The sequence below is a fragment of the Malaya genurostris genome, chromosome 1, assembly GCF_030247185.1.
Source record: "Malaya genurostris strain Urasoe2022 chromosome 1, Malgen_1.1, whole genome shotgun sequence".
Lineage (NCBI taxonomy): Eukaryota > Metazoa > Arthropoda > Insecta > Diptera > Culicidae > Malaya > Malaya genurostris.
This window is the reverse complement of record NC_080570.1, coordinates 122,124,323-122,149,242: the sequence shown is the minus strand read 5'-3', so window position 1 is coordinate 122,149,242 and position 24,920 is coordinate 122,124,323. Positions and strand designations below refer to the sequence as shown.

Genomic DNA, 24,920 nt, shown 5'->3' with positions numbered 1-24,920 from the left:
TGGACTCTTGACTAAGGATTCTGAACTCTGAACTCTGGACTCTGGACTCTGGACTCTGGACTCTGGACTCTGGACTCTGGACTCTGGACTCTGGACTCTGGACTCTGGACTCTGGACTCTGGACTCTGGACTCTGGACTCTGGACTCTGGACTCTGGACTCTGGACTCTGGACTCTGGACTCTGGACTCTGGACTCTGGACTCTGGACTCTGGACTCTGGACTCTGGACTCTGGACTCTGGACTCTGGACTCTGGACTCTGGACTCTGGACTCTGGACTCTGGACTCTGGACTCTGGACTCTGGACTCTGGACTCTGGACTCTGGACTCTGGACTCTGGACTCTGGACTCTGGACTCTGGACTCTGAACTCTGAACTCTGGACTCTGGACTCTGGACTCTGGACTCTGGACTCTGGACTCTGGACTCTGGACTCTGAACTCTGGACTCTGGACTCTGGACTCTGGACTCTTGACTTAGGATTCTGGACTCTGGACTCTGGACTCTGGACTCTGGACTCTGGACTCTGAACTCTGGACTCTGGACTCTGGACTCTGGACTCTGGACTCTGGACTCTTGACTTAGGATTCTGGACTCTGGACTCTGGACTCTGGACTCTGGACTCTGAACTCTGGACTCTGGACTCTGGACTCTGGACTCTGAACTCTGGACTCTGGACTCTGGACTCTGGACTCTGGACTCTGGACTCTGGACTCTGGACTCTGGACTCTGGACTCTGGACTCTGGACTCTGGACTCTGGACTCTGGACTCTGGACTCTGGACTCTGGACTCTGGACTCTGGACTCTGGACTCTGGACTCTGGACTCTGGACTCTGGACTCTGGACTCTGGACTCTGGACTCTGGACTCTGGACTCTGGACTCTGGACTCTGGACTCTGGACTCTGGACTCTGGACTCTGGACTCTGGACTCTGGACTCTGGACTCTGGACTCTGGACTCTGGTCTCTGAACTCTGAACTCTGGACTCTTGACTAAGGATTCTGAACTCTGGACTCTGGACTCTGGAACCTGGACTCTGGACTCTGGACTCTGGACTCTGGACTCTGGACTCTGGACTCTGGACTCTGGACTCTGGACTCTGGACTCTGGACTCTGGACTCTGGACTCTGGACTCTGGACTCTGGACTCTGGACTCTGGACTCTGGACTCTGGACTCTGGACTCTGGACTCTGGACTCTGGACTCTGGACTCTGGACTCTGGACTCTGGACTCTGGACTCTGGACTCTGGACTCTGGACTCTGGACTCTGGACTCTGGACTCTGGACTCTGGACTCTGGACTCTGGACTCTGGACTCTGGACTCTGGACTCTGGACTCTGGTCTCTGAACTCTGAACTCTGGACTCTTGACTAAGGATTCTGAACTCTGAACTCTGGACTCTGGACTCTGGACTCTGGACTCTGGACTCTGGACTCTGGACTCTGGACTCTGGACTCTGGACTCTGGACTCTGGACTCTGGACTCTGGACTCTGGACTCTGGACTCTGGACTCTGGACTCTGGACTCTGGACTCTGGACTCTGGACTCTGGACTCTGGACTCTGGACTCTGGACTCTGGACTCTGGACTCTGGACTCTGGACTCTGGACTCTGGACTCTGGACTCTGGACATTTGACTTTGTTTCAGTGTCCGGATTGCCACGATACAAGCGACTGACTTCGCATAGACGGATCTTATAGACTATATTCCGAAAGATAGTTTTTCGATGACGGCGTAGATAGTTCAAAACTAACGATTTCATCAATGTCATTTTCGTGGGGTACACTGGACTCTTGACTTAGGATTCTGGACTCTGGATTCTGGACTCTGAACTCTGGACTCTGAACTCTGGACTCTTGACTTAGGATTCTGGACTCTGGACTCTGAACTCTGGACTCTTGACTTAGGATTCTGGACTCTGGACTCTGGACTCTGGACTCTGGACTCTTGACTTAGGATTCTGGACTCTGGACTCTGGACTCTGGACTCTGGACTCTGGACTCTGGACTCTGGACTCTGGATTCTGGACTCTGAACTCTGGACTCTGGACTCTGGACTCTGGACTCTTGACTTAGGATTCTGGACTCTGGACTCTGGACTCTGGACTCTGGACTCTGGATTCTGGACTCTGAGCTCTGGACTCTGGACTCTGGACTCTGAACTCTGGACTCTGGACTCTGGACTCTGGACTCTGGACTCTGGACTCTGGACTCTGGACTCTGGACTCTGGACTCTGAACTCTGGACTCTGGACTCTGGACTCTGGACTCTGAACTCTGGACTCTGGACTCTGGACTCTTGACTTAGGATTCTGGACTCTGGACTCTGGACTCTGGACTCTGAACTCTGGACTCTGGACTCTGGACTCTGGACTCTTGACTTAGGATTCTGGACTCTGGACTCTGGACTCTGGACTCTGGACTCTGAACTCTGGACTCTGGACTCTGGACTCTGAACTCTGGACTCTGGACTCTGGACTCTGGACTCTGGACTCTGGACTCTGGACTCTGGACTCTGGACTCTGGACTCTGGACTCTGGACTCTGGACTCTGGACTCTGGACTCTGGACTCTGGACTCTGGACTCTGGACTCTGGACTCTGGACTCTGGACTCTGGACTCTGGACTCTGGACTCTGGACTCTGGACTCTGGACTCTGGACTCTGGACTCTGGACTCTGGACTCTGGACTCTGGACTCTGGACTCTGGTCTCTGAACTCTGAACTCTGGACTCTTGACTAAGGATTCTGAACTCTGAACTCTGGACTCTGGACTCTGGACTCTGGACTCTGGACTCTGGACTCTGGACTCTGGACTCTGGACTCTGGACTCTGGACTCTGGACTCTGGACTCTGGTCTCTGAACTCTGAACTCTGGACTCTTGACTAAGGATTCTGAACTCTGAACTCTGGACTCTGGACTCTGGACTCTGGACTCTGGACTCTGGACTCTGGACTCTGGACTCTGGACTCTGGACTCTGGACTCTGGACTCTGGACTCTGGACTCTGGACTCTGGACTCTGGACTCTGGACTCTGGTCTCTGAACTCTGAACTCTGGACTCTTGACTAAGGATTCTGAACTCTGAACTCTGGACTCTGGACTCTGGACTCTGGACTCTGGACTCTGGACTCTGGACTCTGGACTCTGGACTCTGGACTCTGGACTCTGGACTCTGGACTCTGGACTCTGGACTCTGGACTCTGGACTCTGGACTCTGGACTCTGGACTCTGGACTCTGGACTCTGGACTCTGGACTCTGGACTCTGGACTCTGGACTCTGGACTCTGGACTCTGGACTCTGGACTCTGGACTCTGGACTCTGGTCTCTGAACTCTGAACTCTGGACTCTTGACTTAGGATTCTGAACTCTGAACTCTGGACTCTGGACTCTGGACTCTGGACTCTGGACTCTGGACTCTGGACTCTGGACTCTGGACTCTGGACTCTGGACTCTGGACTCTGGACTTTGGACTCTGGACTCTGGACTCTGGACTCTGGACTCTGGACTCTAGACTCTGGACTCTGGACTCTGGACTCTGGACTCTGGACTCTGGACTCTGGACTCTGGACTCTGGACTCTGGACTCTGGACTCTGGACTCTGGACTCTGGACTCTGGACTCTGGACTCTGGACTCTGGACTCTGGACTCTGGACTCTGGACTCTGGACTCTTTGACTCTTTGACTCTTTGACTCTTTGACTCTTTGACTCTTTGACTCTTTGACTCTTTGACTCTTTGACTCTGGACTCTTTGACTCTTTGACTCTTTGACTCTTTGACTCTTTGACTCTTTGACTCTTTGACTCTTTGACTCTTTGACTCTTTGACTCTTTGACTCTTTGACTCTTTGACTCTTTGACTCTTTGACTCTTTGACTCTTTGACTCTTTGACTCTTTGACTCTTTGACTCTTTGATTCTTTGACTCTTTGACTCTTTGACTCTTTGACTCTTTGACTCTTTGACTCTTTGACTCTTTGACTCTTTGACTCTTTGACTCTTTGACTCTTTGACTCTTTGACTCTTTGACTCTTTGACTCTTTGACTCTTTGACTCTTTGACTCTTTGACTCTTTGACTCTTTGACTCTTTGACTCTTTGACTCTTTGACTCTTTGACTCTTTGACTCTTTGACTCTTTGACTCTTTGACTCTTTGACTCTTTGACTCTTTGACTCTTTGACTCTTTGACTCTTTGACTCTTTGACTCTTTGACTCTTTGACTCTTTGACTCTTTGACTCTTTGACTCTTTGACTCTTTGACTCTTTGACTCTTTGACTCTTTGACTCTTTGACTCTTTGACTCTTTGACTCTTTGACTCTTTGACTCTTTGACTCTTTGACTCTTTGACTCTTTGACTCTTTGACTCTTTGACTCTTTGACTCTTTGACTCTTTGACTCTTTGACTCTTTGACTCTTTGACTCTTTGACTCTTTGACTCTTTGACTCTTTGACTCTTTGACTCTTTGACTCTTTGACTCTTTGACTGTTTGACTCTTTGACTCTTTGACTCTTTGACTCTTTGACTCTTTGGCTCTTTGACTCTTTGACTCTTTGACTCTTTGACTCTTTGACTCTTTGACTCTTTGACTCTTTGACTCTTTGACTCTTTGACTCTTTGACTCTTTGACTCTTTGACTCTTTGACTCTTTGACTCTTTGACTCTTTGACTCTTTGACTCTTTGACTCTTTGACTCTTTGACTCTTTGACTCTTTGACTCTTTGACTCTTTGACTCTTTGACTCTTTGACTCTTTGACTCTTTGACTCTTTGACTCTTTGACTCTTTCACAAAGAGTTTTACTAGCTACGAATTCAGTTGCAAAATTCATGTTCGGAATCCAGATCAAGAATTCAGTTCTTCAATTTAGTTTTAGAATTCTGGAACTGAACTCATTTTCAGTTCCAAAATCTTGTTCCAGAACCCAAGTTTCTAAATTCAATTCCAGCATGAATAAGGGTAATGAAGTTGGAAAATGGAATCAGGTGTTAAATTCAGGTTTTGAAATCGTGTTCGAAATTCTGGCCCAGATCTGAAATTTTGTTTCAAAATCCAGATCTAGAATTTATATCATGAATTTTGTTTCGGAATTCTGAATTTTTGTTCCAGAATGAGCTGCCACCAGAATTCTGTTCTCCGAGCTTTTGATAGAGTTTCTGAAACTAAACTTTTTTTTCTGTGTGTTTCTCGAAAATGATTAAATCAATGATGACCAACGTAGATTCAAATGACAGGTCGGGTGGTTCTACACGGAATTCCTGAATTTCATCCGGATCCGATTTCCGGTTCCGGAATGATAGGGTAAAGTTAGTTGAAAATTGTGTACCGTAACTTAAAAAGTCGAAACGAAAAAAGTAAAAAGTATTCTAAATTGGTCGCGAAAGAATCGGTAGTCATTAGCAATAGACAACTAAACAAACCGATTTCAACTATCCTGGTTCCCGGTTTTCGAATAACGACGGCAGATAATAGTCACATAAAAAGGGATCTCAATTACTTTTCTCAGAGATGGCAGTTCGGTATTCTAAATAATAGGTTCAAATGAGAGATCTTATGCTCCTACCGAAAATTAAGCATATATTTCGGATGCAATTAAAATCGTCGTTTAGAGTACGATGTCAAAATCGTGTGATATCTTCAAAATTTTAATAAAAACTAGTAGAGTTTGTAGGTTATGTTAGTTGATGGCCATTCGAATCAACTTCGATTATACCGGTTCTCGGGTTCCAATGCCCGAAGTACCTACAATAGTGGAACTCACTTCGTTTTCTCATGGATGTCAAAGAACTGTTTAATTCTCTAGGTTATACTAGTTAATGCACAAACAGTCTCTTTGGTTTATTTTAAGAATCGAAGAGAAATATTTTTAATAGAATACCACAGTATTATATATAAGAATATGATTGATATGAGAAAGGCATCATTACACCACAAGGTGGATTAAAACGGGTTTTTGACTATTTTATTGTTATCGTGCACGGTCCCTATATTGGCAGGTATAAATACGATAGCGACTTTCCGTGTTGTATTTGCGGAAAACACATAAACGAAACATCAACTTAGACAATCGGCTATCAGCGTACCTATTTTTCTTCTAAATCGCTGTAATCTTCATTCAACTAAGCGAAATCGACTCTCTCAGTGAAACAGTTTTCACTCGGAGATTCGAAGATCAAAAACTGGATACAACTACGAACTTGTGCGTATTCAATTCGTTTCTGCAATCTCCAATTCGTTTCTGCAATCTCCAAACGCCTGCTAGAACTAGGCACCATACGTTTCCTTCTAAATGGATATGAATGGGACGCATTGGTAGTTTATACAACTTTCATTAGTTAAAAGTCAAATTACCTTCGGAAATTTAGGCATTGACATCCATCGATAAACATATCAATAACGCGATACACGGTAGCGAAATGATTGAACATTTTTTTGACATTTCATTTCGTTTCACTCATGCCACACTTTCTGTCGAAATGTTTACAGCAAAACAATTCTCGCGCTCCATCAAGCGGTGAGTGTGGTCACTTTAGAAAGTACCGGGTATGAACCATGTTTTTTTTTCGTAAGAACTTTCACGTCTTGTTTAGTTTTAGTTCTACCAAATACAAATTATAATACGGAATACTTCGACAAATTTTCAAGGACACATTTTGCATCGTGCGGTACACTGTCATGATACACTGTCAGAGTGACAATGTATTTTAACGAGTTTTCTATAAAACTAGCAACACTGAAGGGTAAGAACAAGTTCACCATAGTTACTGTTTATTATAATGAAAAATAAATAAACAAACAGTTTTTATCTGATAATCAAGATCACAAGCGAAATGTAAGTTAAACAATAATCTAGAATGGTTAAGCCACCATGAATACTACTAGCTGTATTGATATTTGTAAATTCGTGGGTGTTTGTGTTCATTTTTCATCTTTTGTGCTAGTGCCGGTGATATTTAGACTGATTGTTGCAGTTTAATACAGCAACGATAAACATAAACAAACAAGTTTGTTTTGCACCGTAGCAACTAGCATAAAGCGTTGCCAGAAACGATCTCCTTCCACATTTTCTAACTATCGCAATGAAAGGGAGTAATTTGCTAGGCTTACTTGTTCAGGCTGTGAACAAAACATTGGCGGTTCGTTTGTATGGGACTTAGGGGTATTATTATTTGTATTTGGTTCTACTGTCAAATTGAAAGCTATTTGAAACACGAGTAAAATCGCTGCTCGGGTTGCCAGTTTTTCTTGTTCTAGAATTCTAAATTCAAAATTTAAAACAGACATAAATTATGCATCTACAACTAGAACATTCCCTAAGGGCATTAAATTGCCATTGTTTTACATTAAGACAACAATAAACAGCAGGCGCCTGTCAGGTGCCATGATGAATTAACATAGCAAACTGTTTATGCTTATGTACTCTAATCTGTTTATTAAACATAGTTCAATCACCGTAATGAAGTGCTTATTTAGCAATCACCTGAACACCAGCCCTTCCAGGAACCGAGTCGAGATTTACCCGGCGGCCTTCGGGTACCTTTCCAGTGATGCGTTATTTACTCAGTAATCCTTCGCACTGCATCAACCACCAGCTGACTGCATCGAAGTCAAGGTTACGGTAATGGTTCTCGGCAATCCAGGGTAGTTCACCTTTAGCCATCCGCGGAGGTTCATTAAGGCCAGTGATGCAAGCAACCAACCTGCCTGCCTGATCGAGTGTGTGATTGTGAGTGTTTTGTCAGTCAATATGACTGGCAAAGCTGCTGATAATTATAGCGAGTGCTGGAATTTGCAGCGGTGGCGCGTGGGCATCGTTTCGCCTGGTTTCGCACGGTGGTGACGATGCCCGAGGCTGTCTCTAATGGTGCGGAAATTGTGATGCGGCTAAAAAGGAAGTCCACCGATGGACCTCATCGTGGCAGTTCACCGCCAGAGTGCACCGCCCTTACACCAGTGCATATCCCGGGCATTCCGGGCGCGGATGGAGATGATAATAGTGATGATGACTTTGTTATTATAGCTCACTGCGAACCCCACATTCGTAACACATTGACTATAAGCACCGGAAGAGGTTAGCCCATGGTTGTGGAGAAAAAAAAACTGTTCAACATCTCCCCTCAGCACTTTTACCACTGATAAACACTTCAAAAATAGTTACTGGAATACGGCACAAACGCTCGAACCGGTTTCGTCCGTCGGCTTTCACGATATCGCGCGTTTCAAATCTGCATCAGCTGCACTAGGACCTAAAGGAACTACTTTCGCTTTTTTTTTGTTCGTTCGTTCATGCAAACTATACTCCATCCTATCCTTAGTGGTTTAGCGTTCGATTCTCTTCCCATCCGTGACTACGGGTGTGTGTGTTTGAGTGTATTCCGTGGATAGTCACTGATGCCGTTGAAGTACGCGATAGGCCTTATCGTTCCCACGGTCTGCACGGTGCTGGCGCTGGATCTGCATGTGCTACTAAGGAGCGTATCAGGCAAAATAAAGAGTGCTCCTTCCCCACAGTCACATTCACCGCAGCATCCGGATCCATTAGAAACCGGGTGGCCTACACGAATGAAAGCAACGACGCCGTGAATGGGTTTGAAAGCCGACCTCCATCGGATTCGGATAGAAATCCGCAATCTTTGATGTTTTTATTGATTTTTTTCGTTGGTTTAACTGAAAGCATTCTGATTCGTTGCATTCGGAAGTCAAGGTCCGGTAAAGTGAAAATCTGTGTTCTAATTCTTGGCCCGGGAATGGCTTTTTCGCTCTGCCTGAGAAATCATTAATCATTTCAAGAGAGAAATCGTACTGAAACCTCATTTTAATCCTTCCATTGAGGCATTTATAATCATTTTTAGAAGAAATCTTTGCCATGTCCATGTCGGAGTCTTTGAACACTAATTCCGGTTGTGTGTGTGTGATTGTGGATATCAGGAACCGGAGTAACTGTGTTTTTTCTACCACCAATTAATATTACATTTAATACAGTAATTTCGGAAGTTCGATTCGAATGAAATTAAATAAGGTAATTCCAGAAAAGAATAACAGGTCATGAGATTTGGATGGAAATTTGCTCCCGTTTTCAGTAGAGCTGGCTGCACGGAGAATTCCCGGTGGTCACAAAATTCCATATTGCAATTGCTGTTTCACGCCCTGGTTGTTTCAACTAAAATGTTCTTGATTCAACAAACATATCGGTTAATTTTGCCATAACTACATATTTAGGTAAACAAAATTGTTGTTTTCGAATTCACCTGAAATATTTCATTTTTACATGGCAACTGATAGTCATTTATAATAGTTACGTACTTGGCATTTCATGGAAACGACAGTATACAAAACAACAATCAATTTCTGCTGATGTGAACTAATAGTATTTTAATTTTCTCAAAAGAGAACTGTTTGAATCAGGCTAATCAATAATATACTGGGAATCGAAATTAGCAATGTTCTTCCAGTGAGCCATCTATCTATCTATCTATCTATATATAAAAAAATGCAGAGATCATTCTTTGTAATCGCAACACGTAAGAACGGATGGACGCATTTACAAAAATTTGGGAAATTTACCGGAAAAGTAGGAAAAATCCAAAAAGCTATTTTATATGGAAAATGGATTTTTCCGTTGAAAAAGTCGTCAATGATTGCTAGATTTACGATTGATGTTTGGCGCGCAACGAGTTGCATAAGTGCTTGACCGTCAAAGAAAAGAATACTAGATCGTTGCAAAAATCGTTTGGCGCTCAACGAGTAGTTTTGTCTTGAGATTTCACATGCATGCTTGAATCATGTGATTCGTCATTTCGAGCCACGTGCTTAATTGGGTATCAACATTATTGTTTGCCAATGACTCAATAACGGAATGAATATGTCTGTTCTAGAAAACCGCTGTAGGCAGGAGAAAAGGTTCTGATATCGTTTACCAGTTGATGGATTGTGTGTAATGGAGTTAGATAAATAATATTGGTCATTGTGAGCGCGAGTTTACCAATTAGAAAATTTTTGAATGAATATATGAAAAGATTGTTCTATAGAAGCGTCAAACTAATAGATTTTCTTTGCATTTTGCATTTAGCGCACACAATAAGTGGCAATTAGATATCAATGATCAATATGATTATCATAATGGATTTATGCTGCCATTTTATATTTCATATTCTGAGAAGAATGTTCAAATTTAAGCGACGTCTCTCTAAGCAACCAAAGTTCCACAGTACCTGACAGGCCCGTGTGGGGTTTCAAGAGACGGTTCAGGGGAGGGTTCAAAAGAGGGGAGACCGGGGGCGGTTCAAGAGGGGGGGGGGATCAAGGAGAGTGGAAACTCAAGGGTGTTGAAGGCGCACAAATTTGAAAGAAAAGTTAAGTTATTTTCACTTTTATATAAAAAGTATTGTTCATGGAACCTAATGTTGAAAAATCTTCCATTGTGGGTATGGGGGGAGGGGAATTTAAAACCCCTAAACCCCCCCCCCCCCCTGCGCACGGGCCTGGTACCTGAACAATATCCACTTTATTAGAGCCCTAAAGTGCGCGTGGCACTTTTTGGCAACTTGAATATACAGAACAAGTTCTGAGAAAACTTTCTTGCTGCTCAAAAACTGTACAAGAAACTGTTTTGAAAGTTCATTCTGTTGCGTCGGGCGAACATTCAAGTATGAGTAATTCCTTAAAACGGACTGTTCAGAGTGGTTTGTATGCTTTGTATGTATGTGTTAAGTTTATCAATACAAAATTCTGGTTAGGGAGCTTTTTTATCCATTACCGAAAGCAAGAATCACATCTGGAAGAGAAAGCGTGGCACCTTATATCCATAATGTCGAAGCCATTAGAGAGAGATTCTTTATTAACTCAAAGGATGGGAAAAACATATCATGATAGACAGAGATGCCAGGTAAAAATTTCGAATATCTTCAGACTTGGTGGAAAAAGTCTGTAAATCCGAAAAATAATCTTCAGTCAGCAAGTATGTCTTGCTGGCAGCAGTTGCTCTATAAAGTATGATACGCAAAACTGACTTGGCGAGTCATTTCAAAAGTCTGTAAATTTTGCCCAAAGTCTGCAAAACTCTCCATTTTCAACAGTCTGCACAACAAAAAATGTCTGCAGCACTACACACGAAATTTGCAAATTTACAGACAAATCTGCAGATCTGGCATCTCTGATGATAGATCTCACATGACAATGAACTTTGATAAAATAAATAAAGTACAAGTTTCTTAGTGCCCTGTGAACTGTGGGCTGATTCATCATATCATCTGTGAGTTTGGTAATAAAACTATGAGCAGCAAACTTAAGCAAGTTTATTTGCTGTATTTACCAATCTAAAGCAAAAATTATCCTGATTCAAAGGAAGTGTTTAGCCGGGTATGCATATAAAAACTGCTTCCAAACATAAATTAAATTGATATGAGCTGTTTGCAAGGATTTGTATTGGAAATGATTTTCCTTAAGTTTTAACCCTTTAACTGCCATATTTGTGGAACTAGAGGGTGGTTCTTTTGATTTTCATTTCATTCAAATTTTTCAAAAACGTTTTTTAAAAAAATCAGAAATATTTTAGGCATTATGGAAGACCCTTTCTGATTTTTTCAGAATGCATTTCATGTGAAAAAAAAATTTCAGAATTTTCGATTTTTTTTTACTCGCGCTTAGAATTTTGGTATCACTCTAGATTTAACATAAAAAACTAAATCATTTATGAGAACATTACGCTGTATTATATTTATATTTAAAAAAAATGTGGACGGGTATAATATCAGACTTTGAAAAAAATAAATTATTCGAAAAATCATGCGTCTCCATCAAATTATCATCAGATGGAGACGCATTGTATTTAGATCTGAAATCATACATCACTCACCTTCAGAATTGAATACGATACGTTTTCATTTACAACTTTGACGGTTGTAATTCATAAGGGATTTAGAACGAATGAATTATTTAGTTTTTAATATACGGTTTAAAGTTTTTATTTATACTGAACTGATAAGTCATTTTACATTTATTGTAAGGTAAGGGCTCCATATTTCATCTCAGCTCCAATTTTCATCTCATTCCTCCACCTCATAACTTTGAACATTAATCATATCTTTAAACGTACCTGAACAAAACTGTGGAACGTTTTAAAACATTTATTCTAGGTTTTGCCGCACTTTCCAATTGAAAAAAAAATAGTTAAACAACCTTCAACGATCGCTTTTTTCATTTAAAATAAGCTCATTTTTTGATTTAGGAACCACTTTCGTCTGAAGTTTTACAATTCATCATGTTTCTGAATATTTACTAATCAATTCGTCTCAAAACATGATCACTATTTCACATAATTACATCACTATTCAATGTTGGATGACTTTATAGTTAGTAATGTTCACTTTCCACTTGTTTATTTAACGATTAAAGACTTCTGAAATTACAAATTACAACAAAACCAATGAAAAATATGAGATGAAAATTTGCACTTGATTGCACTTTGTTTTCATCTCATTTCGTATCGCAAGGTTGCCAAGTTTTCTCATAATGTTAAATAAAAAAAATTATTTTTTCTTCTTTAAATTATCATCAACAAGTATTTTTTGGCATCCGTGACATTAGTTTAATTATATCATTGGTATTTATATATAAATAAAACTGTTTCGGATTCTAATATTAACAAATAGATCGTGTTAAATACTAATCAAATAGCCATTGTGGCAAATCTAGTAGCACTGGTTTCTTTCCGCTATACGTCACCATAACACTGTTAAATGTGTGTGTTTCATCGGCTGTGCACAGAGATGCCAGATATTTTCATAAAAAATATGTATCTGCTCTATCTGTTTTCACTAATAAAATGAATCTAATCCAAATTCAAATTGGTTTTAAATTTTAATATAAATGTTTATCAGTGTTCATCATCAAACATTTGCACAAAAGATTTCCATTTAGCATGTGATTTGTCCGTTGATTAATAAACTTTTAAAGAAGTGCTGCAATCAAATACTAATATATAGTCAGAGAGAAAAGTCTAATTCTTTAATCTGATTTAACGAACGCGAACGCAAAAATCTATACAATACAGATAAATCTGTATGAATGGCATCTCTGATTGTGCATTTTGTTTTAAGAAGGGCTAATGCCTAAATAGTAACAATTCCTATTTTGTGTTTTTAAGTTCTCCAAATTAATTGCAGAGTAAAATTTTAAATTTGAAGCGAAAGGTAATAAAAACGATCCAAAAAATTTTAAACGTCGAAATGATTCCAAACTGTTTCTAAAAATATCATGTGTTGTCTCATAGTTGACATTAGGCCCTTTTTAAGGAAAATTATGACATTTTGAACTTGAGAGTGTAATAGTGCAATATTTTGGTTTCGTTTGCTGTCGCCATTGCTAATTTATGGGATGAATAAAGGACCAACGATAGGATGAATATAAAACCTTTGAAATGATATTATTTTTAAATTATTATTTTAATTTCCAAGGAATGTGATTCAATTCCCATTATGGAGCAAGGCGAATTAAGCAGAAATATGAAAAAATCGTAGTGATTTTGGTGGCTGAATCAGGTTTTTAAGGTAACGTCCTTACAAATGAGGTGAAATAGGGAGCCCTTACCCTATTCAAATCAAATAAATCAACAAATTTGATGTGGGTGCGACCAGTTAATATTGTTTCAAATAAAGAGATGGCTTTTTGGTCAATTGGTTTCTCGTCAAAACATTTATTTTTCGTTAAAGGCCAACGTTTCGAAAAATAAATGTTTTGACGAGAAACCAATTGACCAAAAAGCCATCTATTTATTTGAAATAAATCAACAAATACATTGTAGTCAGTCTTAATTTGACATTTTTGCTATATTGAGTAAAAGCTTTAAAGAACATTAAAAATATAGTTACATTACAAAACCGACGGATAAACTTTTGACGAAAGTCTGCGGAAAACTCGATGTTCAAATGTCTGTATATATGAAATCTGCAAATCTGCAGACCTGGCATCTCTGTAAATGACGATCAATTGACACTAAACATTTTCAACATGAAACATTTCGCGTGAAACATTTTTAAATATTTCAATGTGAAACATTTCCACGCTTTCAGCCAACTGACAGCATTCGAACAGAAATCTTGGTTATCTAAATGGAATTGACAAAAAAAAATAACAAATATGTTAGTTGAATCAATAATATTTTAGCTGTAATAACCAGAGCTTAGATATTTTAACGAACACACTCGATGGCTATCAATGGCGGTAATGGAGGAATAAAATTTTCGCTGAAACTCATGAACTGAGTGTCAAAGTATGGATGCAAGGTTTAAAGGAAAATTAGGCAAATCGGAATTAAACTGTTGATGTTTTCTTCTGACAATGTAAATAAAATACTTTATTCTAACCTGTTTCATTTTGTGATTGAAAAAAGGGTTGGTTTATTCCGTCCAGATACTAAATGAAAAGAACTTTAGACGTAAAGCTGTCATCTTTCAAACCTTAATCAGATCCGTTTTTATTTAAAACAAAAATCGTAACTCAAACGTACATTTCTGTATTATTCAACGATGAAATACAAATGAAAGTTTCGATTTGTATCGTCATCGGAGTTTTAATTTTTTAAGTTACTGTACTACCGGGTAATGATTCAACTTCGACGAAGCAACTCGGACTCGACTGCGTACGGACACATTATTTATGGATGAAGGAACTGGTAAATTTACGACGGTCCATCAATTTCCCGATGTTGATAAATAGCCGGCATCACATTTACCAAGTGCAAATAACATGAATTTTATTGCACCCCGTTTTTAATCGGTTTTGGATGTGGGTGCAAGAAAAAACAAAACGAAATGAGCCCGGCGATGTATGATATATGGATCTGGTTTGTCGATATATCATGTTTTCGGGGGTATTACTTCTCAAAGTAATATATTCAATGTTGCTTTGAATACTAGGTCGGCTGTGGGGTTTGTACGAGGTTATAAATTAAATAAATTAAACTTCGAAATTATGGCTCTCTTGATTTCATCAAAGTCAGATTTTTATGGGTTAAACATTGTAGGTAAGAGAATAGTAATTTAAGATTCTTTTGTATATGATATTTTCTGTCAAAATAATCTCAAATACCCGAAGCACTACAACAGACGAGAGATGCCTCGATAGTGAATATGCATGCACGAAGTATTTCACGTTAAAACGAATTGTATAGTATCAAACAAATTATTTTTTTAAAACGTTTGCGGAACATTTGAAAGAGATTTTTCGCTTATCAATATGATCTTATTTAGGTGGAATTACGGTTCAGACTACGAACAATCCCCGTTGACATAAAAATTTCAACTTACAACATAAAAAGCTCTTCCTCCCACTTACAAACCATTCGCAGTCAGTTGATATTAAAATAAATCGTTTTCCCAGGCAGAAGCAGATCGTTCATCACCATCAGGATTAAAACAAAAAAAAAAAAAAGAAGCGCGCTAAACCCTTTGACGCTTTCGGGTTCTCGTCCTTGAACCTCACTTTTTCGGAAAACATCCAACCGAATCGTTTCCCGCTTGGTTGAGCTCGCAGGAGCGAACCAAAAAACCAAAAAAATCGGCAGCATCACAGGAAGCGGAAAATGGAGAAGTAACAGAGCCGCTGCCGCGCATAGCTCACAAATCACACTTTTTAGAGTGCACATTCTCCTGATCTGATGACCGGGTAAGCTGCTGGAAAAACTCATCCTAGGCCAGCCTGTGTGTCTGCCATTTAAACCGTTGTCGCGTTGGTTCGTTCGTTCCGTGGGTCGTTCTTTCTGAGAGCGTTGATGGCGGTGACGTTTAAGGAAGAAGGCGAAAAAAAACCTCGGTTGTCAACTCTAGCCGGGGCTTTCAACCTGGTCTCAGTGAAGACGCACCCCGGGTTGACGACGGTTTCGGAACACATCGCAGTTGAACGAACCGAACAATCAGGTGCCGTTTCGGACGGTGGACCTGGATATTGAAATTAATTGCAACTTTTTTTTCGGTGCTCCACATCCTTCGGATCACGATGGGATCTGCAGGTGCAGCCACTCACCGCCGCTTGGCCTCAGATAGAACCAGTCAGGGACGGTGAAACGGAGAAAATTTCCATGTTCATTAGGCCATCGGGCAGGGAATAAATCAACCAACCTGTCATCCTGGTCCTTATCCAGCGTGACCGGGCTATCGTAGTGGGATTTTCGGCCGACAGGAGAGCTCACGAGGAAACAAAACAAAAAAAAAATTCGTTCATTTTTCAAACCGTTGAACAAAGTTGGTAACTGCGTGCTGTCACTCGACCGCGTTTATTCCGCCGCGATGTCCTGCCACATCCTGGTCCTGGTCGTCTAATTTGATGATGGTTTTGTGTTGCGTTTTTTCAAACCCACCGCCTGTCACGAACTCCGGCCAGGTGTTCAAAATGCAAATTTGTTCTCGTTTTTTTCCCTTGTTTCGAGCAAAATCGGGTTAGGGCAGGGTTAGGAGTTATTACATTTTCGGTGGTCGAGTTGGTGGAACAGTTTTACCGTGGACGGAATTTATTTAATTTGAGATCTGTGAACGGATCGCGTCAAGAATTTACGAGTAATTTACATCTAAATTTGAGGAAATGCATTTAGCTGCCGTCGTTTGCGTGAAACTCGCACCGGAGTTCAGAGTGGAACCAATTCAATGTACATTTTTGCGTTCCGAGATAATCTATTTTAAAAATCGCAAAATTTGTTCAAAATTTATACGTTTGCGTTATGCTAGATGCACCTAGCCATTTTCAATTTTCAATACCCATTCGATAAAAAAAAGAAAGTTCCCTTAAAATTCACTATGAATAATTTTAACCATTTTGTTATAATACTAATGTAATAGTGACAATATTCATATGACTTTGATCTTTTAGAACCAGAACAATTATTGAGAGGTTTCTCACGGGAGAGAAACAAGTCGGATTACTGGGATAATGAACTGTAAAGTAACCAACAGAGAGTTGATAATGCATTACTCTTATTTTGCCTACAATTCCTCTGCTTTGCACTTAAGTTCCCAAAGTACGAAAAATTTCGGCCGATATCTTGTGAGTTTTTGTAAATCGCCTTTAAAGAAATTCAATTGTTCGCCGGTGCATTGGAATGGCAAATATGCTCCAGCGAAGAAATAAATTCCATGAATGGTTTCAACTTTGATTCCCAAACTTTCAATAACTTTATAGTATTGAAAGAAGGTATAATTCGATGTTCGATTTGCCGTTGGACAAAAATGGCAACTCCATCAAATCGATGAACCACACAATGTGGATTGTTTTTCAATTTGACATTTGGTTTAAAAAATGTTTCTGTCACAATGGCAATCTGAATTTTATGAGCTTTGAGAACATTATAAAATTCATCTTTACTTGATTTGAAGATCGAGTGTTCCAATTTAAGGTGTTTGAATAATTATTTAACATCATTGTTAAATTTCAAATTCATGAAAATATTATTGGTAAAGTGCCGCCCAACTTGAAATGAAATGCTTCAAAAAGTTATTAAATTGAATTCATTCCGGTGTTCATTTGAAAAAGTTGATCTTGTAGGTGGATCATTTTATTTTCCGTTATCTCGCCGCAATCGACTTTGTTTAAAGAAGCGAATGGCATTGTAGAATTACTGGTAGGTAGTTGTCTACCTGTCACGCTAGCATCACTGTCACCAGAAGAAGAAGATGATGGGACATATTTACCAGTAAATGATTTTTTTTTCGTTACAAGACGAATTGAAACACGTTCCTGTTTTTTGTTTATTTACATTCGAAGAAATAAGTGCAATAGAAGACTTAGGTGTGGTATTCGCATCGTTTTGATTTTCAGGTATATTCTGTAAATTGATTTGACTCGTCGGTATCTAAGCAAATGAGTGTTTCAATTTTTTTCTTGACAGTACATTTCAAATAATTAGATTCATGACTTCCAATGGTTTTCTCTAGTTTAAAAAATGTTTCTGTCACAATGGCAATCAGAATTTTATGAACTTTGAGAAAATTATAAAATTCATCTTTACTCAATTTTAAGGTGTTTGAATAATTGTTTAACATCATTGTTAAATTTCAATTTCATGATAATATTATTGGTAAAGTGCCGCCCAACTTGAAATGAAATGCTTCAAAAAGTTATTAAATTGAATTCATTCCGGTGTTCATTTGAAAAAGTTGATCTTGTAGGTGGATCATTTTATTTTCCGTTATCTCGCCGCAATCGACTTTGTTTAAAGAAGCGAATGGCATTGTAGAATTACTGGTAGGTAGTTGTCTACCTGTCACGCTAGCATCACTGTCACCAGAAGAAGAAGATGATGGGACATATTTACCAGTAAATGATTTTTTTTTTTCGTTACAAGACGAATTGAAACACGTTCCTGTTTTTTGTTTATTTACATTCGAAGAAATAAGTGCAATAGAAGACTTAGGTGTGGTATTCGCATCGTTTTGATTTTCAGGTATATTCTGTAAATTGATTTGACTCGTCGGTATCTAAGCAAATGAGTGTTTCAATTTTTTTCTTGACAGTACATTTCAAATAATTAGATTCATGACTTCCAATGGTTTTCTCTAGTTTAAAAAATGTTTCTGTCACAATGGCAATCAGAATTTTATGAACTTTGAGAAAATTATAAAATTCATCTTTACTCAATTTTAAGGTGTTTGAATAATTGTTTAACATCATTGTTAAATTTCAATTTCATGATAATATAGGGTGATTTTTTAAGAGCTTGAGAACTTTTTTAAACAATAAAACGCATAAAATTTGCAAAATCTCATCGGTTCTTTATTTTAAACGTTAGATTGGTACATGACATTTACTTTTTGAAGATAATTTCATTTAAATGTTGACCGCGGCTGCGTCTTAGGTGGTCCATTCGGAAAGTCCAATTTTGGGCAACTTTTTCGAGCATTTCGGCCGGAATAGCCCGAATTTCTTCGGAAATGTTGTCTTCCAAAGCTGGAATAGTTACTGGCTTATTTCTGTAGACTTTAGACTTGACGTAGCCCCACAAAAAATAGTCTAAAGGCGTCAAATCGCATGATCTTGGTGGCCAACTTACCGGTCCATTTCTTGAGATGAATTGTTCTCCGAAGTTTTCCCTCAAAATGGCCATAGAATCGCGAGCTGTGTGGCATGTAGCGCCATCTTGTTGAAACCACATGTCAACCAAGTTCAGTTCTTCCATTTTTGGCAACAAAAAGTTTGTTAGCATCGAACGATAGCGATCGCCATTCACTGTAACGTTGCGTCCAACAGCATCTTTGAAAAAATACGGTCCAATGATTCCACCAGCGTACAAACCACACCAAACAGTGCATTTTTCGGGATGCATGGGCAGTTCTTGAACGGCTTCTGGTTGCTCTTCACTCCAAATGCGGCAATTTTGCTTATTTACGTAGCCATTCAACCAGAAATGAGCCTCATCGCTGAACAAAATTTGTCGATAAAAAAGCGGATTTTCCGAATGGACCACCTAAGACGCAGCCGCGGTCAACATTTAAATGAAATTATCTTCAAAAAGTAAATGTCATGTACCAATCTAACGTTTAAAATAAAGAACCGATGAGATTTTGCAAATTTTATGCGTTTTATTGTTTAAAAAAGTTCTCAAGCTCTTAAAAAATCACCCTGTATTATTGGTAAAGTGCCACCCAACTTGAAATGAAATGCTTCAAAAAGTTATTAAATTGAACTCATTCCGGTGATCATTTGAAAAAGTTGATCTTGTAGGTGGATCATTTTATTTTCCGTTATCTCGCCTAAATGGACTTTGTTTAAAGAAGGCATTGAAAGATTACTGGTAGGTAGATGTATACCTGTTACGCTAGCGTAACTGTCACTAGAAGAAGTAGTGGGACAGATATACCGGTTAATAATTTTTTTTTTCGTTTGAAGACGAATTGGAACACGTTTCTGTTTTTTTGTTTATTTACATTCGAAGAAATAAGTGCAATAGAAGACTTAGGCGTGGCATTTGTATCGTTTTGATTTTCAGGTAGATTCTGTAAATTTAAGGTATTTGCTTTAACTCGTTGTTATCAAAGGATACAAGCGTTTAATCATTTAGGGGTTAGCCTATGTTAAAATTGAACTGCTTATTGCAAGCTTAAACAGTTCTACTTGAGCCGCTAAGCAGACGTAAAGTTAATGTTACTTGCAAAATCTCTTATTCATTTGGTACCGAAGTACCACGTCTTTCCTGACTTCGGTACCAAATAAATAAGTGTTTTGCAAGTAGCATTAACTTTACGTCTGCTCGGCCATCCATGGAAGTTGACCATCAATGTCAACTTCCCTCTCTGAGTAGCCTAGATAGCCGTGTAGTGTCGGTAGCGGTTTCTCAACTGGCTAAGAATAACGCTACGGTCCACCTGTACCGGTGGTATAAGTCCACCAAACAGGTAAGCCGTGTGGCATCCGGCGGAATTATTTTTTACCAAGAATTGATCCACTGGTTTCCTGTTCCATGTCGTAAAAGGCCACAAAAATAGGAACTCCTAAGTCAAGGTGTATTTCCGTGCCGATAGCTGAATGGCTGCAGGAGGTTAAACAATGCAGTCGTGAACGGAATATCTTGGGATTTTCCCTTACTGTGTTAAGCGGGAAGGCACAGTGGACGACTTCTTTCTTCGCAACTCGTGAGATTTAAATGATTAAAACATTTAAAAAATCCTTACATGGTTCGCTATAGGCGATTATAAGCCAATATATTTGGTTTCTTCTAGTTGTTGTACGATAAGTGCTGGAGGTGGAATGTTCGTTACTCTAATTGATAATGGTTAGAGTGGCACAAATCAATCTTCAGCATAAACGTACAGCAACTATGAATCTATCCAGACTTCTGCAAGAAGGTAAAGCTTCTATAGCTTTGGTTCAAGAACCATATTTCCAAAAGGGAAACTTCTACGTTGGAAAATTGTTAAACCCAGTCTTTGTTGCCTTTAACAAGACCGGTATGACTAATCCACGTGAAATGCCTCGAGCATGCATACTTGCAAACAGTGCTCTCGATATTTCTCTCATATCGGAACTCGGGATATTTGTGCTGTCACAGTTGGTATGACTGTTGATGGCATAGACAGGAAATATGTCTATTGTTCGGCATATTTACCGCATAACCAACCTTCGCCAAGCGATGACTTCAAAAAACTTGTATCATACTGATGCAAGAATGATTTACCGCTTGTAATCGGCAGTGGCATCAATGCTCACCATATCATTTGGGGCACCACAGATATAAATTCGAGAGGCTCTGATATGATGGAATTTGTGAGCAGTACATACCTGCACATAGTCAATGCAGGACACCGTCCAACTTTTGCGAGATCTGGAAGAAAGGAGGTTTTGGACGTAACTCTCTGCTCTGATAGAATTGCGCATGAGTTGGCGAATTGGGTCGTCTTCGATGAGCTCGAACCTTCGTTGTCTGATCATAAGTACATCTTCTTTGATCATTCAAACGTTAAATTTGATATTATCACATATCGTAATCCAAAATCTACAAACTGGGACCTCTATGAAGAGGGCTTGGCGACCAGATTTTACGGATACCAACCAACAATTGAAACCCCAATTGATTTGGAAAATGTTGTCGACGAGACAAACTCACTCATAGTTGCAGCATATGAAGAGGCTTGTCCACTTCGGATTGTGCGAGCTACCAGAGGAACTCCTTGGTGGAATGCTGAACTTGCTAGACTAAGGAAACTATGCAGAAGAGCTTGGAACCACCGACGCAGAGATGGGTCGGAGGCATTCGTGTCGGCTCGAAGGGCTTACAAAAATGCTCTTCGATCGTCTGAGCGAAGTGGTTGGAAAAGCCTCTGCACAAATGTCTCTAGTCTCAACGAGGCTAGCAGATTAAATAAGTTACTTTCGAAGTCTAAGGCCTATCAGTCTTAGCTCATTTCTTCTTAAAACAATGGAACGCATAGTCGATCACTATAACAGGAATGTTAGTTTGGGCGTGCATCCGCTACATGAAATGCAACATGCTTATCAGCGTGGAAAGTCCACTACAACCCTGTTACATGATGTTGTGTACAACATTGAAAAAGCTTTCTCACAAAAGCAATCTTGCTTGGGAGTTTTCCTAGATATTGAAGGTGCCTTTGATAACGTGTCTTTCAATTCAATTCTGGAAGCAGCCCGTGGTCATGGCATACCTTCAAGTATCACAAATTGGATACACGCAATGCTTAGCAATCGACTTCTTTGTTCATCGCTTCGGCAAGCAGAGATTAGAAAGCTGAGTGTATGTGGGTGTCCTCAAGGTGGTGTACTATCCCCACTTTTATGGAACCTAGTCACTGATGGTTTGTTAAGGAAACTTAATAACCTTGGATTTCCGACTTATGGTTTTGCCGACGATTATCATATATTGATGACCGGTATAAGCATTAACACTCTCTTCGATTTAATGTAGCAAGCCCTGCGATCTGTTGAACAATGGTGTTGTCAGGTTGGATTATCTGTAAATCCGGGCAAAACATCAATGGTGCTTTTCACTCATCGTAGGATAATCACAGGAGCTCGTCCGTTGCAGTTCTTTGGTCAGAAGTCACTGTGGTCGATCAAGTTAAAAACGTCGGGGTTATTCTTGACTCAAAACTGTATTGGTCTGCTCACATTGACTTCAGGATTAGAAGAGCTTACATGGTTTTCGGCCAATGCAGACGAGCTTTTGGAAAATCATGGGGACTCAAACCCAGATATATTCATTGGATCTACACAACTATTGTTAGACTAATTTTAGCATATGGTTGTCTTGTATGGTGGCAGAAAGGAGAAGTCGCGACAGTTCAGTCAAAGCTAAATCATCTCCAAAGGATGGTCCTAATGGCGATGACAGGAGCATTCACGACAACTCCTACTGCTGCTGTGTATTTAACCACTACATGTGTTCCTAAAACAAGAAGCATTATCTTGTGCATACCGTCTTAAGGTTACAGGGCTTTGGAACAGTAACCCCTTAGATTATGCTACCAGCCACACTCGCTTGTGGTCTCAAATGGTTACGTGGGATGAGTATTTACTCGCTCCTAGTGACCTAACTCTCACATGCAGTTTTCCTTTCAAAACATTCAATGTGAGCTATCCTCTTCGTGAGGAATGGTTGTCTGGTTGTCTGGAACGACAACTTGATGAACACATAAATTGTTATACGGACGGTTCTGTGTTGAATGGTCGTGCTGGTGCTGGTGTCTACTGTAGTGAAATGAGGCTGGAGCAGTCTCTTTCACTTGGTAGATACTGTACTGTGTTCCAAGCAGAAATCTACGCAATTCTGTGTGGATTACAATCGGCACTTCAGCAGAGGATCTGTGGTAAACGTATTTCTTTTTGTTCCGACAGTCAGGCAGCCTTAAAAGCACTCAGTTCGAATGACTCACGGTCTAATCTAGTGATCGCATGTCGAACTCAAATCGAAGACCTCAGCATTTCAAATGCTGTTTACTTCTTATGGGTACCCGGCCATTCCGGTATTATTGGAAATGAATGGGCTGATGAGTTGGCTAGGGCTGGTGCAACGAATGATTTCGTTGGTCCTGAACCAGCTTTACCACTTTCAACTAGTTGGATAAAGCACAAGATTCGTTCTTGGGCTGCATCCAAACATGCCAGCTACTGGCGCAGCTTGCAAACTTGCGCTCAGACAAAAGCATTTCTACCAGATTTAAATCTGAAAATGTCAAAGTGTCTACTGCATTTCTCCAAGTATCATTGCAGTATTCTGGTCAGAGCTCTGACTGGACATTGTAAACTCAATTATCACATGGCTACTATTCAACGTGCTGAGTATTATTCGTGTGATTCGTGTGAATGAGATTACGGTACTTCATATCATCTGATATGTAACTGTCCCGCATTGACGCAACCACGTATCCGGGTTTTTGGTTCTCCATACATGGTTGAGTCTGTGTATGGAGAGCTAAAATTAAAGGATATTCTCTCGTTTCTCACCCTATGTGGTAAGGAGCTATAGTCAGAAGGGTCCATCGTTCTTCCTGGAGTGAATGAATCCTTTCTGCATTCACCTTAAATAGGATTTAGCAGATTGTTTGGCATCCTTTATGGGGTACCGAATTTACTTCTGCTCGTAAATACTGCGAATCGTTCTACATTCTTTCGGGGGTGCAGAATGGTGTCGCTTTTGTAAAATCTCTAAATCCTCTCGGGGGTTTTTGGCGTTTTTTTTTTCGCCCAAAATGGAAGAATTGGAAATACCTTGCATCTGGTTTCAACAAGACGGTGCCACATCCCACACGGCACGCGAAACAATGACCAAATTGAGAGCCGCCTTCGTTGAACAGTCTATCTCACGTTTTTGGATCGTTTAACGCCTTTGGACCTTTTCTTGTCAGGCTATGACGAAAGAGAATCATTTCTTCGAACAACTTCTGTATACAGGAAAGCATAGCAATCAGCCGATACGAATTGTGATCGGAGGCTGGTTTCCCAGGTTTTAGAATGGCGATAACTCACTTGTTTCCAGTCATGTGTAACAATATTACCCTCGAGGAACTTGTTGAATAAATTCAGCAAGCGTCTTTTGGCAGAGTCAGGAAGATTTTTCAACAAGTTGAATTTAATTCTGTCTAACCCCGGGGCCTTATTGTTACACGACAAGAGCGCAAGTGAGAAATCTACCTCCTCCGGAGGAAGTTCTTGTGTTGTTTCTAGTTTCTCAGATATCGAATTTGCGTAGCATTTCCAATCAATGTTTCGTGTGAGGTCATACAAAACATTGATTGTTTCCGATGGTCTTAATCCGTTGACGATTGAAATTACGATAGGCAGATGATCGCTACCGTGGGGATCAGGGATTACCTTCCACGTGCAATCCAACCGTAGCGATGTCGAGCAAAGGGATAAGTCCAGCGCACTTGGTCTTACTGGTGGTGCAGGAATTCGTGTCATTTCTCCCGTATTCAAGATTGTCATATTGA

The 24,920-nt window shown here is 40.1% G+C and overlaps 1 protein-coding gene across 1 annotated transcript in view; it reads left to right on the top strand.

Moving 5' to 3' along the window:
- The window catches only part of LOC131425663 (alpha-2 adrenergic receptor), a 708,037-nt gene that overhangs the window by 504,536 nt on the left and 178,581 nt on the right, over positions 1–24,920 (top strand). The gene's annotated exons all lie outside the window — the stretch shown is intronic.